The following is an 11,067-nucleotide window of genomic DNA, read 5'->3' on the forward strand; positions in this document are numbered from 1 at the left end:
AGCAACGAAAGAGCATGCAAGATCACAAATAACATATGACAAGTATATAATTGATCTCAACATAGTATTGAATATTCATTGGATCCCAACAAACACAACATGTAGCATTACATAAAGATGATCTTCATCATGATAGGCAGCTCACAAGATCTAAACATGAAGCATAAATTGGAGAAGACAACCATCTAGTTACTGCTATGGACCCGTAGTCCAGAGATGAACTACTCACGCATCACTTCGGAGGCGGGCATGGCGATGTACATAGAGGCCTTCGGTGATGATCTCCCTCTCCGACAGGGTGCTGAGAAGAGCATCAAACCCCTCCCGAGCTAGGGTTGGTGATGGCGGCCGCTGATACGTCTCCAACGTATCTATAATTTCTTATGTTCCATGCTAGTTTTATGACAATACCTACATGTTTTATTCATACTTTATAATGTTTTTATGCATTTTCTAGGACTAACCTATTAACAAGATGCCACAGTGCCGGTTCGTTTTTCGTTGTTTTTGATTTCAGAAAAGCTAGTTTACAAATATTCTCGGAATTGGACGAAACAAAAGCCCACGGCCCTATTTTCTACGGAGTGTTCCAGAAGACCGAAGAAGAGTCGAGGAAGGCCAGCAGGGGGCCCACACCATAAGGCGGCGCGGCAGTGGGGTCCCCCGCGCCGACATATGGGGAGGGAGCCCCCTGGCTCCCCCGACTCTGCCCCTTCGCCTATTTATTCCTTCGTCCCCGAAAACCCTAGCACCGAGAGCCAAAATACCAGAACAGTTCCAGAGACGCCGCCGCCGTCAACCCTATCTCGGGGGGTTCAGAAGATCTCCTCCGGCACCCTGTCGGAGAGGGGAATCATCACCGGAGGGCTCTACATCACCATGCCCGCCTCCGGATTGATGCGTGAGTAGTTCATCCTTGGACTACGGGTCCATAGCAGTAGCTAGATGGTTGTCTTCTCCTCTTGTCCTATCATGTTTAGATCTTGTGAGCTGCCTATCATGATCAAGATCATCTATTTGTAATGCTACATGTTGTGTTTGTTGGGATCCGATGAATATGGAATACTATGTCAAGTTGATTATTGATCTATCATATATGTGTTATTTATGATCTTGCATGCTCTCCGTTGCAAGTAGAGGCTGCGGCCAAGTTGATACTTGTGACTCCAAGAGGGAGTATTTATGCTAGATAGTGGGTTCATGTCTCCATTGAATGCGGGGAGTGACAGACAACCCCTAAGGTTGTGGATGTGATGTTGCCACTAGGGATAAAACATCAATGCTTTGTCTAAGGATATTTGTATTGTTTACATTACGCACAATACTTAATGCAATTGTCTGCTGTTTGCAACTTAATACTGGAAGGGGTGCGGATGCTAACCCGAAGGTGGACTTTTTAGGCATAGATTCATGCTGGATGGCAGTCTATGTTCTTTGTCGTAATGCCCTAAGTAAATCTCGTAGTAGTCATCATGATATGTATGTGCATTGTTATGCCCTCTCTATTTGTCAATTTCCCAACTGTAATTTGTTTACCCAACATGTTATTTATCTTATTGGAGAGACACCACTAGTGAACTGTGGACCCCGGTCCATTCTTTTACATCTGAAATACAACCTACGCAATCATTGTTCTCTTTTGTTTTCACGCAAGCAAACATCATTTTCCACACCATACGTTTAATCCTTTGTTTTCAGCAAGCCGGTGAGATTGACAACCTCACCGTTAAGTTGGGGCAAAGTAGTTTGATTGTGTTGTGCAGGTTCCACGTTGACACCGAAATCCCTGGTGTTGCGCCGCACTACACTCCTTCACCAACAACCTTCACGTGGTCTTCATCTCCTACTGGTTCGATAACCTTGGTTTCTTACTGAGGGAAAACTCGTTGCTGTACTCATCATACCTTCCTCTTGGGGTTCCCAACGGACGTGTGCTTTACCGTCACAAGCAGCCGTGACGGAACTTTTTCGTGGATGGAGGCTCAGGTATTTAGGTTTTTCCCGAACAGGTGAATAAATAGGCGGAAGGCGAGGTCGGTGGGTGCTCGAGGGGCCCACACCACCCCTTGGCGTGGCCAGGGCCTGGACCAAGCCATGGGCTAGTGTGGCCACCTCGTGGCGCTTCTTCGTCTCCCCTCTGGACTCCGTCTTCGTTACAATAAAATAGGAACTTCAGCTTTTATTTCGTCCAATTCCGATAATATTTTCGGTACAACTTTTCTGAAACAAAGCAGCAGAAAAGAGGGAACTGGCACTGTGGCATCTTGTCAATAGGTTAGTTCCGGAAAATGTATAAAAGTGCAACAAAGTGTAAACAAAACATATAGAAATTGGTATAAAACAAGCATGGAGCATGAAAAGTTATAGATACGTTTGAAACGTATCAACATCCTCAAGCTTAACTCCTGCTCGTTCTCGAGTAGGTAAGTGATAACAAAAATAATTTTGAGGTGACATGAAGCCAACACAATCTAGATCAAGTTTATTGTAAAAGCATTGTGAGCTGGGATCAAAGTACTCTAAACATAGGCATGATAGATATAATTCTAACAATAGAACTTAGCAACCATGCTACAACATGAGAAGTAACTCAAACAAAGGATCATGAATAATTGTGCACTAAAAGCAAATGTTTGTTTTTTAGTATAGAGAAAGCATAGCAAAGTGGTACTCAGCTTGTCCTTTATGAAGTAGCAAAACGTAAATGCTAGGGCACCTTTAAAGTTCAAAGGGTGACTAGATACAAGTAATTTGAGAACACAAGCAATAGCATAATCATGAATCAATCAATAATTAATTTTGGGACTATGCACATTATACTCAGAATGACAACTATGCTCTCTTAATTGGTGCATAAAGCAAGAAGATGAAGATTCAACATAAAAGTAAAAGAAAGGCCCTACACAACGGGAAGCAAGATTACTCATGTGCTAGAGCTTTTTATTCTGAATACAACACAGGTGTTGAAAATATATTTTGAGTGGTGCATGTCTATGTCAACGAATGACATCAAATGTTCTATCATCCTTTCATGTTTATTGGCTTCAAGAGCAGCTCCCATAGAGAGAACAATAAAGTTCCTCTTCTCCTTTGTTTGAACAAGCTAGGTTCATGATTTCTCAAGTACATAGTGTTAGGAGATTTAGATTATTGGTTCAATTTATATTTAGTGGGTGGGCACCCACGCCTGCTCTTTTGCAAAATTAAGAACCAACACATTGTGCATGTGATGGTGCTCCGGTGATGGCGCCAGACAATCTTGCTGAGCGTTGTTGTGGAAGCGGTTGGGAAACCCCAAGAGGAAGGTGCGATAAGCACAGCAACAAGTTTTCCCTCAGTACGAGACCAAAGTTTAATCGACCAGCATGAGAAAGGCGTGACTTCTGAAGGTGTTGCTAGCTGACTAGTGGCAGAGCACACTACCTGCATCAGTAACAACATGGAACCTACACACAACACAACCAAAGTACTTCACCCCAACTTGCAATGAGGTTGTCAATCTCACTGGTTTGCTGAACACAAAGGATTAGACTTATCGAGTGGAAAGAGATGTTTGCAGAAAGTAAACAGAACAGGATTGCAGTATATGAATTTATCAGTGTAAAGGAAACAGGACTGGGTCCACAGTTCACTAGAGGTGTCTCTCCGTAAAGATAAATAGCATGTTGGGTGAACAAATTACAGCTGGGAAATTGACAGAATATCGACCATACATGACAAGATGATTACCATGAGATTTGATTGGGCATTACAACATAATACATATACCGTAATCCAATTGCGTTTATGACTTATAATCCACGTCTGAACCCCTTTCATTATTAAATTGTAAGCAACAGATTATCGCATTAAGCAATGTGTGTAAAGTAAACAATAGAATTACCCTTGGATAAAATATTGTTGTTTTCTCCCTAGTAGCAACAACACATCTAAAATCTTAGAAGTTATTGTTACTCTCCCAGAAAACTAGAGGCATGAACCTACTATCGAGCATAAATACCCCATCTTGGAGTCACAAGTATCCACTTGGCCAGAGTATCCACTAGCAATAGAGAGCATGCAAGATCACAAATAACATATGACATGAATATATAACCAATCTCAACATAGTATACAATATTCATCGGATCCCAGCAAACACAACATGTAGGATTACATAAAGATGATCTTGATCATGTAGGGCAGCTCACAAGATCTATACATGAAGCACAAAGTGGAGAAGACAACCATCTAGCTACTGCTATGGACCCATAGTCCAGTGATGAACTACTCACGCATCACTTCGGAGGTGGGCATGGCGATGTAGATGCCTCCGGCGATGATTTCCCCCTCTGGTAGGGTTGCCGGGAAGAGCTTCAGAACCCCCCGAGATGGGTTCTACGATGGCAGACGCGACGGACCTTTTCGTGGATGGAGGTTCAGGTATCCAGGGTTTTCCCGAGAAGATGTACAAATAGGCGGAGGATATAGGTTGGTGGGGTTCATGGGGGGCCCACACACCCCTTGGCGCGGGCCAATTCTAGGCCGCGCTAAGGGTAGGTCTAGCCGCCCTGTGGCACTTCCTCGACCCCCTCTGGACTTCGTCTCTGTTTCGGTAAAATATTGACTTCAGCTTTTGTTTCGTCCAATTCCGAGAATATTTCCTGTACAACTTTTCTGAAATACAAAAACAGCAGAAAATAGGGAACTGGCACTGTGGCATCTTGTTAATAGGTTAGTGCCGGAAATCATTTAAAAGTGCAATGAAGTGTAAGCAAAACATATATGAATTGGTGTAAAGCAAGCATGGAGCATAAAAAATTATAGATACGTTTGAGACGTATCAAGCATCTTCAAGCTTAACTCCTGCTTGTCCTCAAGTAGGTAAGTGATAACAAAATAATGTTTGAGCTGACATGAAGCCAACACAATCTTGATCAAGCATGTAAAGCATTGTGAGCTGGGATCTAAGTACTCTAACATAGGCATGATAGATATAATTCAATAGAAATTAGCAACTATGTTATAACATGAAGAGTAACTCAAATAAAGGATCGTGAATAATAGTGCATTGAAAGCAACTGTGTGTTTATGAGCATAGAGTAAACATAACAAAGTGGTACTCAACATCTCCTTTATGGAATAGCAAAACATAAATGCTAGGACACCTTCAAAGTTCAGAGGGTGACTAGATACAAGTAATTTGAGAGCAAGCAATAGCACAATCATGAATCACTATGCACATTGCACTAAGAATGACAACTATGCTCTCTTAATTGGTGCATAAAGTAGAAGATGAAGACTAAACATAATAGTAAAAAAGAGACTCTTTGCGGAGTAAGCAAGATAAACAAGTTTTATAAACCTTCCAAAAAGTATGGTACTTATTAGCTTTGAGCTCTCATTGCCCCTATCATAAGCATCTTGAATGGTTAAAGTTAATATGAGTCAAAAATGAGCTATATGCTTGCAAATCACAAGTTGAAAATCTCATGCCCCTTGAATGTGAGTACCTAAACCTCATGCTACTCAACTTAGGTCTCAAATAAGTTCTTGTCATTGTAAGTGTACATGTATCATTGAGAACCGCCGACGGGGTACCTCTTGCCCGATGATATGGAGGCACTCTTGTAAGAGCAATCTGATACGTCTCAAACGTATCTATAATTTTTGATGTTCCATGCTTGTTTTACACCAATTCATATATGTTTTGTTTATACTTCGTTGCACTTTTACATGATTTCCGGCACTAACCTATTAACAAGATGCCACAGTGCCAGTTCCCTGTTTCTGCTGTTTTTGTAGTTCGGAAAAGTTGTACAGGAAATATTCTCGGATTGGACGAAACAAAAGCCGAAGTCAATATTTTACCGAAACAGAGACGAAGTCCAGAGGGGGTCGAAGAGGTGCCACAAGGCGGCCAGACCACCCCATGGCGCGGCCTAGGCCTGGCCTGTGTCTAGGGGGGTCTAGGACACTAGGAGCCCAACCTACCTAATTCCTCCGCCTATTTATACATCTTCTCGGTAAAACCCTGGTTACCCGAGCCTCCATCCACGAAAGTTTCCATCGCGGCCGCCATCGCAGAACCCATCTCGGGGGGGGGGGGTACTGAAGCTCTTCCCGGCACCCTGCCGGAGGGGGAAATCATCGCCGGAGGCATCTACATCGTCATGCCCGCCTCCGAAGTGATGCGCGAGTAGTTCATCCCTGGACTATGGTTCCATAGCAGTAGCTAGATGGTTGTCTTCTCCACTTTGTGCTTCATGTATCGATCTCGTGAGCTGCCCTACATGATCAAGATCATCTTTATGTAATCCTATATGTTTGGTATGCTGGGATCCGATGAATATTGAATACTATGTTTAGATTGATTATATATTCATGGCATATGTTATTTGTGATCTTGCATCTCTCCGTTGCTAGTAGAAACTCTGCCCGGCCAGGTGGATACTTGTGACTCAAGAGGGGGTATTTATGCTTGATAGTAGATTCATGCCATTAGTTTTCTTGGAGAGTGACTTTATAACTTCTAAGATTGTAGATGTGTTGTTGCTACTAGGGAAAAAACAACAATTTTTTTATCTAAGGGTAATTCTATTGTTTACTTTAGACACATTGCTTAATGCGATAGTCTGTTGCTTGCAACTTTATACTGGAAGGGGTGCGGACGCTAACCTGAAGGTGGATTATTAGTCACTAGGAAAAATACCCGTGCGTTGCATCTGGGGAAGAAAAAAGCTATGTACTAAAAGATGAGTACTTTTACTAAATGCATATTCCCTAACCATTACATTACTTGAGTAAGCACCAAATGATGTATCTCAAAGATGGCATACATAGATAGAAAGAGTTGTTAGAACAAATCCACACACAAAAACTAGGGGGGATTTATTTCTTTTTTATCTTCCTAGTTATGGGCTCGATTGGATATCCAAACGAGCAAGTCGCACGTGGGACACTTAGTATTATAGTGTGTGGCATAAATGCTAGAAAATAAGGATAAAAATGAAGGGGGGAAAAGGGGGAAGAGATAGAGTAGTGGAAGAAAGGAAAGTGGTAGGGTCATTTTATTACCTTAGTACGACTCATAATAAAAATAGAAATAAACTCGTAATTGATTTGGAAACAGCAAGGTAACCTTCTACGGGACAAAACTCGCTTTCCAAATCTAAGACTGTAGTAACTAGAAACTTTAGATGTTGCATCAGGCAGTGGTAACAGTGTTGGCATTGATTACATCTTTGATATTCTTGATGACACGACAGAGCAGGTTCCCGGCGTCATAGATGGCCTCTAAGGAAGTCTCATAATAAAAATAGAAATAAACTCGTAATTGATTTGGAAATTGCAAGGTAACCTTCTACGAGATAAAACTCGCTTTCCAAATCTAAGACTCTACCAACTAGAAACTTTAGATGTTGCGTCAGACAGTGATAACATTGTTGGCATTGATGACATCTTTGATATTTTTAATAATACGACAAAGCAGGTTCCCAGCATTGTCGATGGCCTCCAAGAAGGTATCCTATGGTTCTTCGCCATTTACCAGTGTCTGGTACATGACACATAGAGCAATCCAGCATGGCTTGTGAGACTGATGGCATTGCTTGAGGAGCACGCAACAGGAACTAGGGACGTGCCATCAGGGATGATTACCATCTCGAAGGGTAGGAGGGAGAGGGAGGCGTTGCCACCATTGTTCATGGCATGCGCGTAACCAGATGGTGAAGTTTGAACTATTTCCTCTGAAACCCCCCATAAGATTCCTGCATCACCGACAAAGATTTAGTCTGTCATTCAACTAATTGGGAGTTACTTTTGACTATGATTATAGGGCTACCTTTTTTGCATAAGCATGGCACACTACTAGAGTTGTGTCATCTTTTCATGGCTATGCTCCTCACTAGTGTGTAATATTAGTGTTTCTAGATCTCGATTTTCTTGTGGTGATGCACATGCACATCTAGAAAACACTATATTTTGCCCCTTAGTCGTTCTAGATGTACTGTCTACATAAGTAGATCGTTTTAATTACATTTTTACACTTAAAATAGCTTAAGTTAATAGTTGTCTTTGTCCCAACTTACAAACAATAGCATCGAGCAACCTATCATTTTCCCTCTTAACCAAAATAATCTATTTTCAGTCATCTCTATCACAGTACCTGCTGATGTTATCACTCTAACATCAACAACTAAAGTAGTCAACTAACTAAATGCATACCCTTTTCCATTTTTAAGAAGAATTTAATGGCATGATAATATCCTTACTATGGCACACCTACTTCCTATGATATTTGACATTCCAAAAGGCCATCTCTATTGTAAAAAAAAATGTCACCGCCAAGGGACTACAATAAAAACACATACAAAAACCCATGGTCGAACTTAGCCCTATTTTAACGCACGTATTCTTATTCTACCATCGAGGAATTATAGATGGAATGATGGTAAGCAAGACAATAAAGAATATAGCAAAAATGCATCTTCCAATATCTAAGTTTGATGCAAATCTTGTTTTGCGGGACAAGAACAAATCTAACAAAACAAACTGTATGTTCTGATACATAACTTGGTCGCCACTACTTGACCAATTAACTCAAATGTAAGATGAGTGGAATTCTATAAAATGATCACCTTGCGCTTCTAAAACGACTCTCATATGAAAATCTTCTCGCATGCGGGTACTTTCAAACTTTAGCTACCTTTATTTGTATTTCACTTGGAATGCACTTCTGGTTATCCATACCTCGCCCCTCCTCTTATAAGAGGTTCGAAGTAAATGGTGTCCTTTAATTATTGTATTATTACACCCACCTTGGTATCATCGAAGATTTACTAATTTATTATAACCGACAAATATATTTACACACAATTTTGTCTGGTGGAAGTGGTTGCGGTGGTGGTAGGTGGGGAGAGGTGTTTTATTATCGTGTATCCTTTGGTTATTTTATGCCAACCTTGGACATATCGAATTATTGGTTTTTAATAATCAATAAAAACATTTACACGCAATGATGTTGTGTATCGAGTACAAGCAATATATAACCTCTTTTCGTTTTTAATCCCTGTTTTCCTACACCACCTCGGTCTCATCGAAAGATTTACTTATTTGTTACAATCGACAAAAAATAAAGATGATTTTGTCTCATGTCGGTGGTTGTGGTGGTGGTAGGTGGGCGGTGGTGTTGTGATATTATAGTGTATCCTTATTTAGTTCTTTTATGCATGCCTTGGTCCTATTGACTTGCTACGGCTTTTATAATTGATAGAAAAATTTGCACGCAATAGTGTCTTGTATTCAATACACACGCAATCTCTTGAAATAAATGTCGCTCTTTAATTATTATTTTTGGACACCCACCTCGATCTCATCGAAGATTTACTATTTTTTACAAGAGAATAAACATTTATGCACAATTTTTTTACGTGCTTGTAGTTGATGTGGTAGTAGATGGGGATACACTACACCATGGACCAAATGTGGGGCACATTTTTTGCCGGGAAATTTCACCTAACTTGGCAATTTAACAGCCGACAAGGGATTTTCCCCGACTCTTTGGCCTGCCCCCTATAACTTTGCATAGAAGGCCATATAAGTGGGTTATAGGGTGATGTTGCGCAGTTGCACACCTTGGGGGAACCCCAAGAGGAAGGTATGATGAGCACAGTAGCAAGTTTTCCCTCAGTAAGAAACCAAGGTTTAATCGACCAATAGGAGAAAGGAATGACTTTCGAAGGTGTTGCTAGCTGACTTGTGGCAGGGCGCACTACCGGTGTCAGCAACAACGTGAAATCTGCACACAACACAACCAAAATACTTTGCCCCAACTTACAGTGAGGTTGTCAATCTCACCGGTTTTGCTGAAAATAAAGGATTAACCGTATAGTGTGGAAAGAGATGTTTGTTTGCAGTGGAATTAAATAGAATAGTGTTTACAGTAAGTAAACAGAATATGTGTTTGCAGTGGATGAATTTATCAGTGTAAAAGAAAGGACTGGGGTCCACAGTTCACTAGAGGTGTCTCTCCATAAAGATAAATAACATGTTGGGTTAACAAATTACAGCTGGGCAATTGACAGAAGAAAAACCATACATGACAAGATGATTACTATGAGATTTATTTGCGCATTACAACATAATACATAGACTGTAATCCAACCGCGTCTATGACTAATAATCCACCTTCCGGTTATCATCCGAACCCCTTTCAGTATTAAGTTGCAAGCAACAGATTATCGCATTAAGCAATGTGTGTAAAGTAAACAATAGAATTATCCTTAGACAAAGCATTGTTGTATTCTCCCTAGTAGCAACATCACATCTACAATCTTAGAAGTTATTGTCACTCTTCCAGATTACTAGAGGCACTAACCGACTATCGAGCATAAATACTCCCTCTTGGAGTTACAAGCATATACTTGGCCAAAGCATCTACTAACAACGGAGAGCATGCAAGATCACAAATAACATATGACAAGTATATAATTGATCTCAACATAGTATTGAATATTCATTAGATCCCAACAAACACAACATGTAGCATTACATAAAGATGATCTTGATCATGATAGGCAGCTCACAAGATCTAAACATGAAGCATAAATTGGAGAAGACAACCATCTAGCTACTGCTATGGACCCGTAGTGACATAGGTATCCCAGATGTGCCTGCCGAAGATAGTACCCGGGGTTTATTGAAAGCCCATCACCCGAAGTTTGTGAAGCCCAGAAGCCCATAAAGGCGTCGACTATGGCAAGTAGAGATAGATTAAGAATATAGAGATTTGTAACTTTACGGGACGAATTCAAAGAGCCTCCCGGTAATTGTAACTTATGTAATACGAAACCCTCGGCTCCGCTTCCTATATAAGAGGGAGTCGAGGGACAAAGAAAGGACCTATCTTATTGTCAATCCAACCCTAGTTTTTAGTAGTCAACCACCTTTTCGGCTGAAACCTTCGAGATCTACTTGCCCTCTACTTCCGCGAAACCCAAGTCTACAACTTGTAGGCATTGACAAGTTAATACCTTGTCAATTGGCGCCATCTGTGGGAACTAGAGGCGACAAGGAGCTGATCTCGAT

Source organism: Lolium rigidum, chromosome 7 (assembly GCF_022539505.1).
Source record: "Lolium rigidum isolate FL_2022 chromosome 7, APGP_CSIRO_Lrig_0.1, whole genome shotgun sequence".
Taxonomy (NCBI): Eukaryota; Viridiplantae; Streptophyta; class Magnoliopsida; order Poales; family Poaceae; genus Lolium; species Lolium rigidum.